Below are 18,125 nucleotides of genomic sequence, written 5' to 3' on the forward strand. Positions count from 1 at the left end.
ACGATGTTGAATGAAGTGAGTACAGCTGTTGGAATATGTTCATGTCACTGATTTTTTGTATCAGCTCTTTGGTGTTGCGTATGCCTTTGTTGTTTGTGTATCATAATGTTTTTGTAATTATGTATGCATTTCTCTACCTAGGAGATATGCGGGTGCACTATTGAAATTTACAACGGAACGTATCGGAGTGTCCTCCTTGTGAAGCTTTAGTAGTGCAGATAGCTTGGGGTTCTTTTGTTTCAGCCATTTCACTTTCTGTTTTGTGAACATGCATGAGATAGTTTTTAGAAGTGTTTGTGTATTTTTCCAGTATCTTTGTCTTGTGTCACAGGTTAAATCTGTTATCTTGTTCTCTTCTAGAAATTATAAGGTTTTGTTTATGTATTCCTCATTTTTTATTACTATTGCCTTGTTGGATCTCGTGATGAGAGCTATGTTGTCTTATAATTTTTTCATTATTTTCCTGGAAGTTTTTTTCTTTTTCAGTTTTTGTTCCTGTTAATACGTTGTTTTTGTTTTCATTTATTATGCATCCTATTTCTTCTGCAACTAACTCTCTTTTCAGAACTGCACTGAAGTTTGATTTTTTTGTTTCTTTCTCTGTGTTTTATTACATACCCACTTTCTGTATAAGATTGGGATGCGGTGCTACGGAAGAATCCTGAAATTAGGTGTAACGATAATGTAAGGAATTTGAAGTTTTGTGCAGAATTCTGGAGGAAAGCAGTATACCTGAAACACTGACAAGAAGAAGGGACAGTATGATAAGAAATCTGGTATTGTAGAGCAAAAGCAAACTGGTGCTGTTCATTATTATCTGGTAAGACGTCACAGAGATTGGAATACCTCTATCAAATAACTGAGGACATTGGTTGCAATTGCCACGATGAGATGAAAAGACTGGCGCAGGATCGTGCCGTGATGTATCAAACCAGTCAGAAGACTGATGACTCAAAAAAAAAAAAAAAAATACTAGTTCCCCCGGTGCCCAGTGAATGGAAGGTTAGGTTATGTTTGACTGTATATAGTAAACCATCTCTTCTCAGTTTTCATCTGACACATCCTACTCAATGATTAAGATGACACAGAGCTTGGTGCTCGTTTAACTTGAGTAGTTATCAGTCAAATAATTTAGAAGTTTATGAGTAATTACGTCAATCAAAATTAGAATGGACTGTTGCAAAATGAACTCTCTGATTACCATTCAGTCAAAATTGTATCACGTACATAAAAAATATTACAAATCAAGCAGTTGCTATTGAGTGGTCTGATACGTGGAAGGCTTTGAAGAAGTCCTGGCTGGAAAATTGGGTTGAATTGCATAAAATATCACTAGGTTCGCGATTAAAAAATAACATAACATTTATTTTCTGAGTAGATTATTCACAATTTAAAAAAATACTAAGTGAAAACCATAATCGCAAGGGAATGCTGGAACCTGATACTCATTACAGAGTTTTTTTTTGGTCATCAGTCTACTGACTGGTTTGATGCGGCCCGCCACGAATTCCTTTCCTGTGCTAACCTCTTCATCTCAGAGTAGCACTTGCAACCTACGTCCTCAATTATTTGTTTGACGTATTCCAATCTCTGTCTTCCTCTAAAGTTTTTGCCCTCTACAGCTCCCTCTAGTACCATGGAAGTCATTCCCTCATGTCTTAGCAGATGTCCTATCATCCTGTCTCTTCTCCTTATCAGTGTTTTCCGCATATTCCTTTCCTCTCCGATTCTGCATAGAACCTCCTCATTCCTTACCTTATCAGTCCACCTAATTTTCGACATTCGTCTATAGCACCACATCTCAAATGCTTCGATTCTCTTCTGTTCCGGTTTTCCCACAGTCCATGTTTCACTACCATACAATGCTGTACTCCAGACGTACATCCTCAGAAATTTCTTCCTCAAATTAAGGCCGGTATTTGATATTAGTAAACTTCTCTTGGCCAGAAATGCCTTTTTCGCCATAGCGAGTCTGCTTTTGATGTCCTCCTTGCTCCGTCCGTCATTGGTTATTTTACTGCCTAGGTAGCAGAATTCCTTAACTTCACTGACTTCGTGACCATCAATCCTGATGTTAAGTTTCTCACTGTTCTCATTTCTACTAATTCTCATTACCTTCGTCTTTCTCCGATTTATTCTCAAACCATACCGTGTGCTCATTAGACTGTTAATTCTATTCAGCAGATCATTTAATTCTTCTTCACTTTCACTCAGGACAGCAATGTCACCAGCGAATCGTATCATTGATATCCTTTCACCTTGTATTTTAATTCCACTCTTGAATCTTTCTTTTATTTCCATCATTGCTTCCTCGATGTACAGACTGAAGAGTAGGGGCGAAAGGCTACAGCCTTGTGTTACACCCTTCTTAATACGAGCACTTCGTTCTTGATCGTCCACTCTTATTATTCCCTCTTGGTTGTTGTACATATTGCATATGACCCGTCTCTCCCTATAGCTTACCCCTACTTTTTTCAGAATCTCGAACAGCTTGCACCATTTTATATTGTCGAACGCTTTTTCAAGGTAGACAAATCCTATGAAAGTGTCCTGATTTTTCTTTAGTCTTGCTTCCATTATTAGTCGTAACGTCGGAATTGCCTCTCTCGTCCCTTTACTTTTCCTAAAGCCAAACTGATCGTCACCTAGCGCATTCTCAATTTTCTTTTCCATTCTTCTGTATATTATTCTTGTAACCAGCTTCGATGCATATGCTGTTAAGCTGATTGTGCGATAATTCTCGCACTTGTCAGCTCTTGCCGTCTTCGGAATTGTGTGGATGATGCTTTTCCGAAAGTCAGATGGTATGTCGCCAGACTCATATATTCTACACACCAACGTGAATAGTCGTTTTGTTGCCACTTCCCCCAATGATTTTAGAAATTCTGATGGAATGTTATCTATCCCTTCCGCCTTATTTGACCGTAAGTCCTCCAAAGCTCTTTTAAATTCCGATTCTAATACTGTTTCCCCTATCTCTTCTAAATCGGCTCCTGTTTCTTCTTCTATCACATCAGACAAATCTTCACCCTCATAGAGGCTTTCAATGTACTCTGTCCACCTATCTGCTCTCACCTCTGCATTTAACAGTGGAATTCCCGCTGCACTCTTAATGTTACCACCGTTGCTTTTAATGTCACCAAAGGTTGTTTTGACTTTCCTGTATACTGAGTCTGTCCTTCCGACAATCATATCTTTTTCGATGTCTGCACTTCCTATTTATTTCATTCCTCAGCGACTTGTCTTTCTGTATTCCTGATTTTCCCGGAATATGTTTGTACTTCCTCCTTTCATCAATCAACTGAAGTATTTCTTCTGTTACCCATGGTTTCTTCGCAGCTACCTCCTTTGTACATATGTTTTCCTTCCCAACTTCTGTGATGGCCCTTTTTAGAGATGTCCATTCCTCTTCAACTGTACTGCCTACTGCGCTCTTCCTTATTGCTGTATCTATAGCGTTACAGAACTTCAAACGTATCTCGTCATTCCTTAGTACTTCCGTATCCCACTTCTTTGCGTATTGATTCTTCTTGACTAATCTCTTGAACTTCAGCCTACTCTCCATCACTACTATATTGTGATCTGAGTCTATATCTGCTCCTGGGTACGCCTTACAATCCAGTATCTGATTTCGGAATCTCTGTCTGACCATTATGTAATCTAATTGAAATCTTCCCGTATCTCCCGGCCTTTTCCAAGTATACCTCCTCCTCTTGTGATTCTTGAACAGGGTATTCGCTGTTACTAGCTGAAACTTGTTACAGAACTTTCTCCTCTTTCATTCCTTGTCCCAAGCCCATATTCTCCTGTAACCTTTTCTTCTACTCCTTTCCCTACAACTGCATTCCAGTCGCCCATGACTATTAGGTTTTCGTCCCCCTTTACATACTGCATTACCCTTTCAATATCCTCATACACTTTCTCTATCTGTTCATCTTCAGCTTGCGACGTCGGCATGTATACCTGAACTATCGTTGTCGGTGTTGGTCTGCTGTCGATTCTGATTAGAACAACCCGGTCACTGAACTGTTCACAGTAACACACCCTCTGCCCTACCTTCCTATTCATAACGAATCCTACACCTGTTATACCATTTTCTGCTGCTGTTGATATTACCCGATACTCATCTGACCAGAAATCCTTGTCTTCTCTCCACTTCACTTCACTGACCCCTACTATATCTAGATTGAGCCTTTGAAATTCCCTTTTCAGATTTTCTAGTTTCCCTACCACGTTCAAGCATCTGACATTCCACGCCCCGACTCGTAGAACGTTATCCTTTCGTTGATTATTCAATCTTTTTCTCATGGTAACCTCCCCCTTGGCAGTCCCCTCCCGGAGATCCGATTGGGGGACTATTCCGGAATCTTTTTCCAATGGAGAGATCATCATGACACTTCTTCAATTACAGGCCACATGTCCTGTGGATACACGTTACGTGTCTTTAATGCAGTGGTTTCCATTGCCTTCTGCATCCTCATGTCGTTGATCATTGCTGATTCTTCCGCCTTTAGGGGCAATTTCCCACCCCTAGGACAAGAGAGTGCCCTGAACCTCTATCCGCTCCTCCGCCCTCTTTGACAAGGCCGTTGGCAGAATGAGGCTGACTTCTTATGCCGGAAGTTTTCGGCCGCCAATGCTGATTATTTATCAAAATTTAGGCAGTGGCGGGGATCGAACCCGTTTTGATTGTGAATCAAAGACGCTACCCCTAGAACACGGGTCTGATATTTTTACAGAGTACATAAATCAATTAGTGAATTATACTTCAGCACGTGGAAAGTACACTGACAACCCAAAATGTTAAGACCATCTGCTTAATACGACCATTTTTGTAACACAATATAACGTCGATCGTGCATATCATCGATTCTACAGTACGTTGGTAGATTTGTGGAGCTATATGGCACCTAGTGACTTGGGATAAATTATAAGATCATTATTTTCCTGTTTGGAAAAGATGTATATTTAAAAATTATCTCTTTCTTTGTTTCACAATCAGTAATTCACAAAAAAATTTTTTGAGTGGACAGACGTAAGTAGTCTTTAAGATCAAATGAGATTTTTCAAAAATGTAACTCGTAAAAATGACTGAATATTCAACATTTATTCCTACCCCCCCCCCCCCCTCTAATTGAAAATTATACATGGCTGTTTCTCTTTCTCTGAAGCTGCCGCAATAAAGAACAAAATCTGAAATGAATTTCCTTAAATTAAATCCTCTCCTATAACTCATCAAAACAATCATAACAAAATATTCTCCTCAAAATGCTTGAATCTCTTCCCTCATCCCAAATAATTAATCAACATGTTCCACTTCCTCAGAATACAACTGAAATCGTATCACCTGGCCTGTGCCCTACCACTAATCATGACACACAACTGCCGACTACTGTGACTCTTCACCCCACGATAAACAGTGCACATCCCCTCCCGCGCGTCTTGCAAAGCAGATATGGTCCAAGCAAGCCTTCAGGCGACACAGCATATCTGATGACAATGTGCGCTTATAATTTCAAACAGCACAAAGGTGCTTACGCTTTCACGACATCTAGATACTACATGAAAAGTCCACGAAATTACCCACAGCCCCCTACCATGACTTCTAGATACAGACAGTTATACTGCTGAAAGATGACATCGCCGTCGGGGAAGACATCAATCACGAAGGGATCTACACCTACATCTACATCTAGATCGTTACTCTGCAATTCACACTTAAGTGCCTGGCAGAGGGGTCATAGAACCATTTTCACACTACTTTTCTACCATTCCACCCTCGAATGGCGCGTGGGAAAAAGGAACACCTAAATGTTTCAGTTCGAGCTCTGATTTCCCTTATTTTATTATGATAATCATTTCTCCCTACGTAGGTGGGTGTCCACAAAATACTTTCGCATTCGGAAGAGAAAGTTGGTGATTGAAACTTCGTAATTAGATCTCGCCGCAAAGAAAATCGTCTTTGAAACAGTGACTGTCACCCCAACTCGCGTATCATATTTCACCCTTATTGGCCGATAACACTTTTGCGATGTACTCCGTCAATCCTACCTGGTTAGGATCCCACACCGCACAGCAATATTTCAGCAGAGGACGGACAAGTGTAATATAGGCTGTCTCTTTTGTGGCTTTGTCGCATCTTTTAAGTTTTGTGCCAACGAAGCACAGTCTTTGTTTCGCCTTCCCCACAATATTATCTATGTGGTATTTACAATTTAAGTTACTCGTAATTGTAATTCCTAGGTATTTAGTCGATTTGACAGTTCTTAGATTTGTGAGATTTATCGTATACCCAAAATTTATCGGATTTCTTTTAGTACCCCTGTGGATGGCCTCGATCTTTTCTTTGGTTAGTGCCAACTGCCATTTTTCGCACCATACAGAAATTCTATATAGATCATTTTGTGATTGGAATTGATCGCCTGATGATTTTACTAGACGGTAAATTACAGCGTTATCTGCAAACAATCTAAGAGGGCTGCTCAGATTATCACCTAGATCATTTACAGCAGAGGGCCTATGACACTACCTTGTGGAACGCCAGATATCACTTCCGTTCTACTCGATGATTTACCGTGTATCACTACGAACTCTGACCTCTCTGAGAGGAAATCACGAATACAGTCACACAACTGAGACGATACTCCATATGCACGCAATTTAATAGTCGCTTGTGAGGAACAGTATCAAAAGCCTTCTGGAAATCTAGGAATGTGGAATCGATCTGATATCCCTTGTCGACAGCACTCATTGCTTCATGGGAATAAAGAGCTAGCTGTGTTGCACAAGAAGGGTATTTCTGAATCCGTGTTGGTTATTTATCAATAAGTCATTTTATTCAAGGTGATTCATAATGTTCGAGTACAGTATGTGCTCCAAAATCGTGCTGCAATTGAGGACAGTGATGTGGGGCTGTAATTCGTTGGGTTACTCCTATTTCCTTTCTTGAATATTGGTGTGAGCTGTGCTACTTTCCAGTCTTTAGGAACAGACCTTTCGTCAAGTGAGCGGTCGTACATGATTGTTAAGAAAGGCGCTATTGTGCCTGCATACTCTGAAAGGAACCTGATTCGTATACCATCTAGACCTAGAAGACTTTCCTTTCTTAAGTAATTTGTTTCGCAACACCTACAATATCTACTTTTATGTCACTCATGCTAACAGCTGTTCTGGTTTCGAATTCTGGAATATTTACTTCGTCTTCTTTCGTGAAGGAATGACGGAAAACTGTGGTCCGCAGGTGACATGATGTCTGCCATCACTACGACAGATCCCATGCAAGCGCAGTAGAATGTCTCCCATAGGGGTAGCCTAATACTGTCCCACCACCCTGCGTCCGTGGCGCGGCGCACGTTTGTAGCAGCCGTCCTATTTCACATGAAGGAATGAGTGTGTTGAATGGCGTAATGTGAATAAAAAGAAATATTTATTATAGGTACCCAACTTTAATCAGTCAATTAGGCATCATAGCGGTACATGTTCGCGAGAACCAGTAAACTTCCAACGCTGTCCGCTAGCTGGACAGGTATCCGATATAGTTGGAAATTAATGCAGTTACAACTAACAATGAAAACCGGCGTTGTCAGTTTGCAGATGTTTGTGACGTACCTACCTCCAGTTGCTGCTATAAATTTCTGCCAATCCAGTGGGTTTTAATTGGGTGACCGATTTTATTAAGCGTTGCCTCCGTTGGTGTCTGGGATACGGTCACACACCAGTCGCGTGAACCTGTAAATAATTACGTTTTCTTCTTAATAATTGCTATCTGAAGCAGGATTGTGGCCAGAAGAGTTAAACAGTACTGTTCCAAGCACTAACTAGTGAACTTTTAGAACTGAAACTGCTTATTAAACCTATAAAACTGTGAGAACAACACAAAGAGAGATAGATCCCTGGCAATTATGGAAGTGCTAACTGCAGCACACCCTGTAACTGTTCAGTACTGTCGGCCGGGGTGGCCGAGAGGTTCTAGGCGCTACAGTCTGGAACCACGTGACCACTACGATCGCAGGTTGGAATCCTACCTCGGTCATGGATGTGTGTGATGTCGTTAGGTTAGTTAGGTTTAAGTAGTTGTAGGCTCTAGGCGACTGATGACCTCAGAAGTTAAGTCCCATAGTGCTCAGAGCCATTTGAACCACTTTGCTCAGCACTAAAGTTGTGGCTAACGGTCAAAAATTTTTACAAGCCCAGCAGGTCTGCTTAAAAATTAATATTCGTGTCGATGACGGAGTTTGTGGAGAGGACCGTCGAAGTGGTACAGCAGAAACGTGGTACATCCGACGAGCCGTCACGTTTCCAGTGATACACGGTCCAATCTCGATGTCCCGAGCCCACTACGGTCGTAACTGACGATGTCGTTGGGTCAGAACGTGAACACAGAGCGGTGTCCTGCTGCGGAGCTCCATGTTCAACAATGTACAGTGAGCGGTCTGCTCTGAAACACTTGTGTGTGCCCGCGCCATAATTTACTCTTTTGGCAGAGATGCCGCATATCACCATCCGTTCAGCATTACATAGCAGGGAAACCTCAGAACCCCCAAGTTATGTGAAGAGTCATGGACGTCCAACCACTAAGCGTCTAGAGGTAGTTCCACTGCCTTTCTATCACCTCCCGCATACGCTCACGACAGTAGCCCGTGAATATTGGACCAGCTTCGCCGTCTTCGAGATACTCATTTAAGGCAATGCGTAATAATTATCTTCCCTTTGGCAAAGTCGCTTATCTCAGTTGAGATTTCCATTTGCAGCGCATGTCATCGCTAGGGTAAGCCCCCATCCGTCTCTGCTCGGTTTACATACTTTTCGTATTGCGTCAAGGGCCCGCAACGCCACCAGGAGGGAACTAAACTCGCTGTGGGCAGGGGTCATAATGTTTTGGCTTATCAGTGTGTGTAGAATAAGTAAATGTAAGGATCATCAAACACGCAGACACCAACGCTCATACTACAGTCTACACACAGAAAAGAATAGATACTATAAGAATATTTCCATAAGCGGAAAATATACCGACTGGACCGAGGGTGACTAGTTTTACCGATCAACCGTTTGGGCAGTAATTTACACAGAAATGCGCAACTTTCAGAATACGATAATTACAGAAACATTTTGAAAAAAATAATTTGGTTGTCGATATAGAACTTAAACTGAACCAACAACATGAATACACCAACAGCTATAGAATTCAAAAATGAAGAAAGTCCTACATCAGTAAATTGCATAAAAACCACTGATTTCTAGAGAAATACTATCATAAAGAAACCCATTTACGGAGTAGACGAATTTAACTTTCAGAGAAAGCCATAAACGATTATATTGGATCGAGATATCATCAAGTATCGAGATCGTATGTGGTTACCTTCAAAGCGAAATAACGCTTGATGGACGAAGCAAGGAGGACATAAAAACCCGACTGGTACAGGCAAAGTAGGTAATCCCGACGAATCCAGGTCTACTAGTATGAAACATGGGCTTTAATTTGAGGAAAAAACTTCTGAAAATGTACGTTTGGAGTAGATCACGGCATGCTAGAGAATCATGGGCTGTGGGAAAACCAAAAAAAGAAGAGAATCGAAAGGTTTCAGACGGGGTGTTATTGGAGACTGCTGGTGAGAAGGTTCTCCTCAGAATCGACTAAGAAACTAACATACGGAAAACACTCAAAGCAGACTGACAAGACGTGTGTAAAGATATCAAAATGTAACATCCATGGTATTAGAGCATTGGTTCCTAACCTGGGGGTAATTATCCCCAGAGAGGTAAAATGAAATTTTCTGAGGGATGAAAACTAAACGATCAGAGTCTGTTTCATAAAAGAATACATTGTGCATTGTAGGCCGTATTGTCCTCTTAGCTAATTTCGGTAGTGAGCCTTTATCAAGCACATTTGCTATGTCATATATTACTGTGCTCATCAAACAATGAGCATAAGTAAGTGTCGGGTAGACCGTTCGCCGAGTGCAAGTCTTTCGATTTGACGCAAAAAATGGTTCAAATGGCTCTGAGCACTATGGGACTCAAATTCTAAGGTCATCAGTCCCCTAGAACTTAGAACTACTTAAACCTAACTAACCTAGGGACATCACACACATTCATGACCGAGGCAGGATTCGAACCTGCGACCCTAGCGATCGCACGGTTCCAGACTGTAGCGCCTAGAACCGCTCGGCCACCCCGGCCGGCTATTCGACGCCACTTCGGCGACTTGCGCATCGATGGGGATGAAATGATTTTTTGTAAATATGGTGTCAGTTTGATCCAGCAGTTACTATGAATTCAGACACAAAGGAATTGTAGACATTGACTGCGGGTCGGGATTGATTTAAATCAATGCCCTGACCACTAAGCCACCCGGACACAGATCTCATCGTAACTGCACGGACTACCTAGCACGCCTTCCGTCAGCACCAGATTCTCAAATTATCCACAGACTCCGAGTTTAGTCCCCCTTGCCGATTATTATCATCACTAGCGGAACAGTAGTGTGTGGATAAGCTGAGAGTATGGGCCAGATGGGAGGCGAGCTACGGTAAACCGAGCAGCGGCAATGACCACTGTGTCCGGATCAGTACGAAGAGATACCGCGATGCGTGTTTGTGATATGAAGAAAGTGCCAGCAGGAAAGCGAAACCAACAAAGATGTTGACATTTCAGCATCGGTCACGAGGATAATGAAGACTGTGTGACTTCATGATGACACTTAAGTAGACTTTTACTGTTGTCAAGAGAATATCTAGATTGTGTGGAACAGCATGTTAAATGGAAAACTAGAGTTATCAAGGAGAGATGCAAAATATGGTTTGTTCATACTGGCCGTGGGAGGAGCTGCTACAGCTTACTCACTACAGACTGAACAAGAAAAGAGGGTCCTGAGAGTAGCTGTGGGTGATGTGGGCAGATTTTTGAGATCACAGCGAGTTAGTAAAGTGGTATTTTGTTACAGCAAATTTGTACAATATAATGGAAATATCTCATTCTTTTCGTCAAGAGAGCTTTAAGGGGAGTAAATTGTCAGTAAAATGCATGAAAACAAATAAAAGGATGGCTTAGTAGTCAGAGCATCTGCCTAGAAAGCTGGAGACACGGGTTCGAATCCCAGTCCAACACGAATTTTCAACGTCCCCCAATGATTTAAATCACTGCCCACTCGCAGCCAATGTCTGTAATTCATTTGTGTCTTAACATAAATATTTCCGTCGTTAGTTACGTGAACCTGTAAAATTTCACTGAGGAGTTCAGAAAACTTAGAAAAGTTGTGACATTTTGTTCGTTGGCCCTAATGCTGAAGAGCTACAAGTTTGGAGTTGCAAAATATTTCGACAGATTTCCTGGTGAATATTAATTTTTAAGCAGACCGGCTGGGCTTGTAAAAATGTTTGACCGTTAGCCACAACTTTAGTATTGAACAAAGTGGTTCAAATGGCTCTGAGCACTATGGGATTTAACTTCTGAGGTCATCAGTCCCCTAGAGCTTTTTTTTTTTTTTTCAAAAAAAAAAAAATTCTTTCTTTATTATAACCCAATATCATACATAATTAACCCACCACCTGAAATCATTAGTGGGTCGAATTTAGCCATAAATTACATTACAGCAGCAATTACTTATATCTATTATATTCTATTGTTATTATTAGCTACAGGAAGTTAATTCAGTCTACGGGTAACTACATTATCTACAGGTATCTATGTGGATTGCTGTTAGGCAATCATGCTATCAACTCTAATCTACTTTACTACTGACATCTACATCCTGCAGCGTTACAGGTGTGCCAGTAAGTACTATAAACCTACTATTTTATGGCCATGCCCACCGAGCTAACCCCAGTGGGCGTGCCCCTGGCACTGGGCTGGCCTTCCAGTAGTCGCTGCAGGTCTGAAAACGAGATTATCTACACTCTACTCCTACAACCATAGTATTAATTATTATTAGTCATAGTTGGTGTGCTATTGTCATGCCGGTATGGTCGCACCCTCCCCCTATTCCTGGATGCGTCGGATCCCGATCGTGGTTGACGGTCGGCCAGTACGCACCCTGGCGGAATGGGATGATGCGTTATGTCTAGAAAATTTTGGATCCTGTCTACTCAATCTCCCTTCTGTATTCCCTTAGGATCTTGGCGGATACCTCGCTAGCCAATTTATCAATGATGGTGAAGGTGGTAGCGTCCCTAATAAGATGGAAGGTGTCTGTATTAGGCAGTGAGTTTCGTAAATCCATTGCTACGTCGTCGAAAAGCGGACACTCGTAGACCACGTGATCCGGTGTGCCCAGTTCGGCACCACAGTCACACGACGGTGTCGCTCTTTTCCCGAACCGGCAAAGATATGTCGGGTACGGGCCATGCCCAGTGAGGAAGTGCAGCAGTCCCTTACTTGGCTGAAAGTGTTTCATCTGCAGTCTTTCCTGTACATTTGGTAATAGTTGGTGCGTTCTTCTTCCAGTCTCTTCCCCATCCCAAATTTCCTGCCAAAGTTCCATTCCCCTTCTTCTAATTGCAATTTTATCCCCCACTCTGACACCCATTATATCCATGGTTTTTTCTATTTTCCCCTTTTTTACCCAATACCATGCAGCCTGCTCCCTGATTTTTACATCAAGGGGGCATAGACCCATGAGTATTAGTAATGCTCCTCCTGGAGACGTTCTATATGCCCCCACTGATCGAAGTATCATGTTTCGCTGCACCCTCCGCACGGCCATGGCAGGAACGACCCTCGTGAGCCTGTGGGCCCAGACCCCGGAACCGTAGCCCACGATGGAAACTAGAATAGTATTATGATACAATTTAATGAGATATGGTGGAAGATGAAATCGTCTATGGCCAATGTTGATGAGATTATTTAGCACCTCTAATGCCTTATGTGTAGTTGCCTCAATATGCCTGCCAAAACTCCATTTTTCATCTAATATTAGCCCTAAGTATCTAGCTTCTCGACGACGTATGACTGGCGTGCCATCCATCCTAACTGTAGGGTTTCTGACCAATTGGCCCTTTAAGAGTAGGTAAGTAGATTTGTTTGGTGCTATTTTCTGCTTAGTTTTATGGCACCATTGTGAGAGTAATGTCATGGTTCTCTCTATCTTTGGTTCTAGTTCCTCTCGGCTCCGACCGCCAACCAACAGGAGGAGGTCATCTGCGTAAGCTATCACCTCTAGCACATCTGCACAGCTCTCCAAGGTCTCAAGAAGAGGCTCCGTATTGACATCCCAAAAGAGTGGCCCCAGAACAGAGCCCTGTGGACACCCCTTTGTTATCTTTTTGCCCACTCTACCGCTAGGGGATGATAGTCAAACCTCCCTGTCCTCACAATAGCTCCTAAGACAGCCATATAGCGGCCCTGGGCACTCCTTCTCTCGCAAGCGAGAGAAAAGCGAAGGCCACCACAGGTTGTCAAAGGCGCCACTGATGTCCACCATGATGCCAACTATATACTTATGTGTGGACGACCCGCAGACCTCAGCCGCCATGGCGATTGCATCAGATGCAGAACGCCCCGGTCTAAAGCCGAACTGCCTGCTGCTCATTCCACAAAGCACTCGGTGTGCCATCAGCCTGTCAGCCAGCAGCCTCTCTAGCAATTTTCCCAACAGATCCAACAGACAAATGGGTCTGTAGGACTTGACCTCTTTTGGGTCTTTATCCAGTCCCTTTTTTATTATTACGACATTTGCTTGTTTCCAGATTGTGGGAAACTTTTTGAGGCTTAAGGCCTCATTGTAGATTCTAGCCAGAGGTGCTACTAGTTGAGGAGCGAGGTATTGCACCACTTCCGCTATAATGCCGTCTGGTCCTGGGGCCTTTCCTCTCTTAAGTGCTTTAATGTGCTCCGCCACCTCGTTCTCCGAAAAAGGGTACACCAAGGTGTTGTTTTGGTACTCTTCTAGCAGAGCTTGCCTAATTAGGCCTTGTTCTTCTGTGTCCTCATTTTCCATGTCATCCGGAAGTAGGGACCGGAGAAGGACCTCAGCAGTTTCCTGCCAAGTCCCTGTCATCCGATTCCCATCCCGGATGGTTGATAGTACCATAGGTGACCTAATTTTCTCCCTGACTATTTTATATGGAATACCCCAGGGATCTATAGCCAATTGGCTTTGGACGTACTTCTCCCAGCTTACTAGCCTGACCCTTTTGAGCTCCCTCTGAAACTCCTCCTTGGCATTCCTATAGATTTCCAGCCATCTCTGTTTTTCTTCCCAGACGACACTTCGCTGGTAGTACCTCCTCGCCCTCCTGACCGACTGACGCATCTGCCCTAGTTCAGCTGACCATGGTGCTGGGGAGGCCACAATAGCCCTCCTCCTAGTTGGTACTGCAGCCTTTACCGCTCTTGTGATGGCACTAACCAGCTCTACAGCATGCCTGTCGACATCTTCATCACCCTCCGCCCATGTCGGTAGGACAAACTCTCTTGCAAGGCGCTCCCAATCGGTTTTATTATAGTTTAGCTGAAATTCCCACCCTATGTCCCAGTGGCATTCCCTATCTGTCAGCTCAAATGTTATTAGATTATGGTCACTTGTTGTTATTTGGTCTCTTACTTTCCAATTATTCAAATGACCAGCAAAATTTGGTGATACTAATGTTATGTCTATGTTAGTTCCTTCTCCTCCACCACCTGTGTAGGTGGGGGGATTCCCGGCTCTGTTTGCGACCAAGTACTGTAATGACATTAGTGTTTCCTCCATCTTCTCCCCTCTGCCGTCCCGGGTGCCACTGTACCACAGGGGGGATTTCGCATTGACATCTGCCAGCACCACTATCTTTCTACCTCTTAAAGCTGCGGTGACTCTTGATAGTTGGTCTAGATAGGCCTCGATGTCCTCACCATATTGATAGTACATATTGACTAAGTGAATGACCCCGACTGGAGTCTGGAGTTCGGTCACGATACAGTGTTCATTTGAGAAATGAGCCAACACTGTGACTCGTATGGCTTTATTTAAGACTATAGTGGTGGCCTTAGGGTCATCTCCAAAAGATACTATTTGCCAGTTTACACTGGCGAATGCTATGTTCCCCGCAAGAGAGTATGGCTCCTGCAGACAGAGTACGTCAAGACTCATCTCCTCCACCACCCTTTGTAGCTCCTGCATGACTAATCGACTATTATGTGCATTAAGTTGTCCTATTTGTATTTTGATTGTCATGGAAAATACGTGTGTACGTATTGTTCTGGAAAGGTCTTTCTCCAGTCAAAAGCTATCCTTCCATTGGCTAGAACAGCCTGCTTGTAAATTTCATCTAGATCGAATTTTTCGTCCCTTCTTTGGAAAACCTTCTGAACAAGGTCACGCAGGGCGCCGAAGTCGGTGGGGAGATTCATGGTCTTTAACTGTATCCTATCAACAGCCTCCATGGTCGAGAAGGTGACTTTACGTCCGTACTGGTGTCCCACCCGCACTATGTGCCTTAAAGCTGTGGTCAGGACAGCCGGCTCCTCCAGACGCGAAAGTTGCAGAGCGTGCTCTAAATTGGGGTAGATCCTGATGGGATCCACCACTATACGTTTAACTAGCTGTTGGTCACAGGTAGGGGTAAATATTGTACTAGTAATCGTGTTGACTTGAACTGGTTCTTCGGATGTGGAGTTACTTTTAATTTGGCCCGCTATTGCAGGACGCCTGACTATGGGTGCCCGATCTTCTGGCGGTCTCGAGTTCCGGGGGGAGGGGAGAGCGGTAGCTTCCCGTTCGCACGGATCCGTCTGGACGGACACATCTACCATACTTGTTCTTTCTGCTTTTCTTCCTACAACGAAGGTTAAAAATTGCCTGAATTTAGCAGCCCTAGCCGCGTCCCTACGCCTCTTCCCCGGAGACTTCCTTTTTGGCATCCTGCTCACAACTGCGGTTTCAGCCATAATCAATCCTTGAGATTAACCTTTGCTCCAACATCCTATAAGTTGGGCAATTCCTACCTGAGGCATTACAGGTCTTCTTGCCTCTCTTTGTACATGGGATACAAATTCCAGATTTTGTACAATTTTTTCTTATATGATCTTCCGCTCCACATCTGGAGCAAGCCGGCTTCCTGTCACAGTACTTGTGGATGTGATCTAAATCTCCACAATTGTGGCAGCGAGGCACCACCAAGTAGTCCCTAACGTTGATAGCGTGGAACCCAGCGTATATCCTTCCCATAGATGTAAGCTTTTTCCACATAGATCCTGTAACTTCTGCTACGTGATGTACTATCTGCCTATCTCGTGGTCCTGTCTTAAGTTTTAATTTAAAGTCAGTCTTAAATTGTTCATCACTCATGTCATCGAAATTTTGATTCTTAATAGTGTTGCACAATTCATTGTTATCCATCGTAACCGGTACATCGTACATGATTACGAGTGGATTCCTTTTCTTAGGGGGTTCACACCTGACTGCCTTGCACAAATTTTGATTATTTAGAATCTTATTTCTATCTTCTTCGGTCGCTACATCTACAATCACTACATTTTTTGTTGCCCTAACTTTGTTAGCTTTTATCTTATCCTTAACTGGATTAACTACGGTCGTGAAAATCTCTTGAACCTTCTTTGTGTCTTGGCCGGGCAGGGGTCTTAGAAACACCGCCGTGTCCGGCTTTTGTGCCACTTTCGCTATCGTCTCTCTCGTTGTTTGGGTCTTGGGGGCAGCCTGAGCCACTACACCTGCCCATGTCCTAGCCGGTTGCCTTCTAAGTGTGAAATTTTCTCGTTGCAGCTCCACCACTCGCCCCTCAAGCCTTGCATGAGCAATCGCCCAGGAGGCGAGTTCATTCTTTATGGCCAAGATTGCGGTTTGACTAATCTTGCCGTTCTTAACGTTGGACTCCAACAGCTGTGTAATTCTATTGTGTCTCTCTGTAACACTTTCGTCAATATCCTCCATTTGCCCCGATAGGTCGGGAGCAGAAAGCATCGAAGCTCTCGCGGAAGCACACGATTCACTTGTCTCAGGTTCAGCCATGATTGACAAGTGAAAAAAGGTGGGTTGGGAGCCCGTCTCTAACCCCGGACCGGCTCCTCTGGCATGGGGGGGGGACTAAGATGCAGCTCGCCCACCAACCTTGTCCCTAGGTCAAGGGCACCTCTGAGCCGCCGAGTTCAGCACACCGTTGCCAGTGTCCTGGTCCCCTTCAGTGGCCCCGTCACCGACGATTTCTCCCAATGTTCCTCGGCAAGCGCACCCCGCACTCCGGAGAAGCGGATGCACTTCTCGCCCTTCGCCGCCTACTAGCCCGAGCTCCCACCTACAGGCCAAGGACCCGCTCCTACTCAGGTGGCGGGCCGGTCACCCAGTCGTTCGGCGGTCTGGACCCAGCTAACCTGGCCCAGGCGATGTCACCACCCCCTGGGTTTGGCAGAACACGCCCCGGTTAACCGCGGGCGCGGCGAAGCGCACTTGCCGACTCACACTGAAGTCCCACGCCGACAAACGAAGTCGCTGGCATGCAGAGCACCAGCTGGTCTTGTGCTCTCGAATTGAGGGACAGATGGTTGGTCCCTCAGACACAGCTCCCCCTGTGCCACGCACCCTTCGCTCTCGCCTCGGGTTGGGGGCGTTTAACGTCCTACCGTGACGGGAGTTTAACGTCCTTCCTTGACACAACGACAACCCTCACCGTTCCACAGCCCGGAGGTGTTATGAGAGTGATGATGTGACAAAATGATGGTATGGCCCGGGTCTTATGTTGTGGAGTTTTACATCATCGAGACGGTGCGGCACTCAAACCAGAGTTACGTTCCCCGGAGGGTCTCCACACGTACCAGGGGATCATGGCCGACCATGTCTCACCCACCGCTTTTGATAATTAACGGTGGGCCAGTGCGGTTCAGTGAGGATTGCACCCAGTTAAGGGCTAGCCGTTTAACGTCATGCATAGACGGCCCTTCCCGTGTTAGCTTCACCCCATCTACGGGGTTACTGAGCGCCGGGGCCACGTCAAGGCCACGGGATAGGACATTACGGTCCCCGCCCCACTCAGGTTCCTCTGAGCCACAGAGCACTTCAGACAGACTGAAGATTTCCGGGAATCAGAGGGTCTCCTGGCGGTTTTAACCCAGTTTCGGAAGGCAACACACCTTCCCCAGGTGGCGCCACGCAGACCGCTTTCCCGTGCGTCCCCTAGAGCTTACAACTACTTAAACCT

This window comes from Schistocerca piceifrons, chromosome 1 (assembly GCF_021461385.2).
Source record: "Schistocerca piceifrons isolate TAMUIC-IGC-003096 chromosome 1, iqSchPice1.1, whole genome shotgun sequence".
NCBI classification, from domain to species: domain Eukaryota; kingdom Metazoa; phylum Arthropoda; class Insecta; order Orthoptera; family Acrididae; genus Schistocerca; species Schistocerca piceifrons.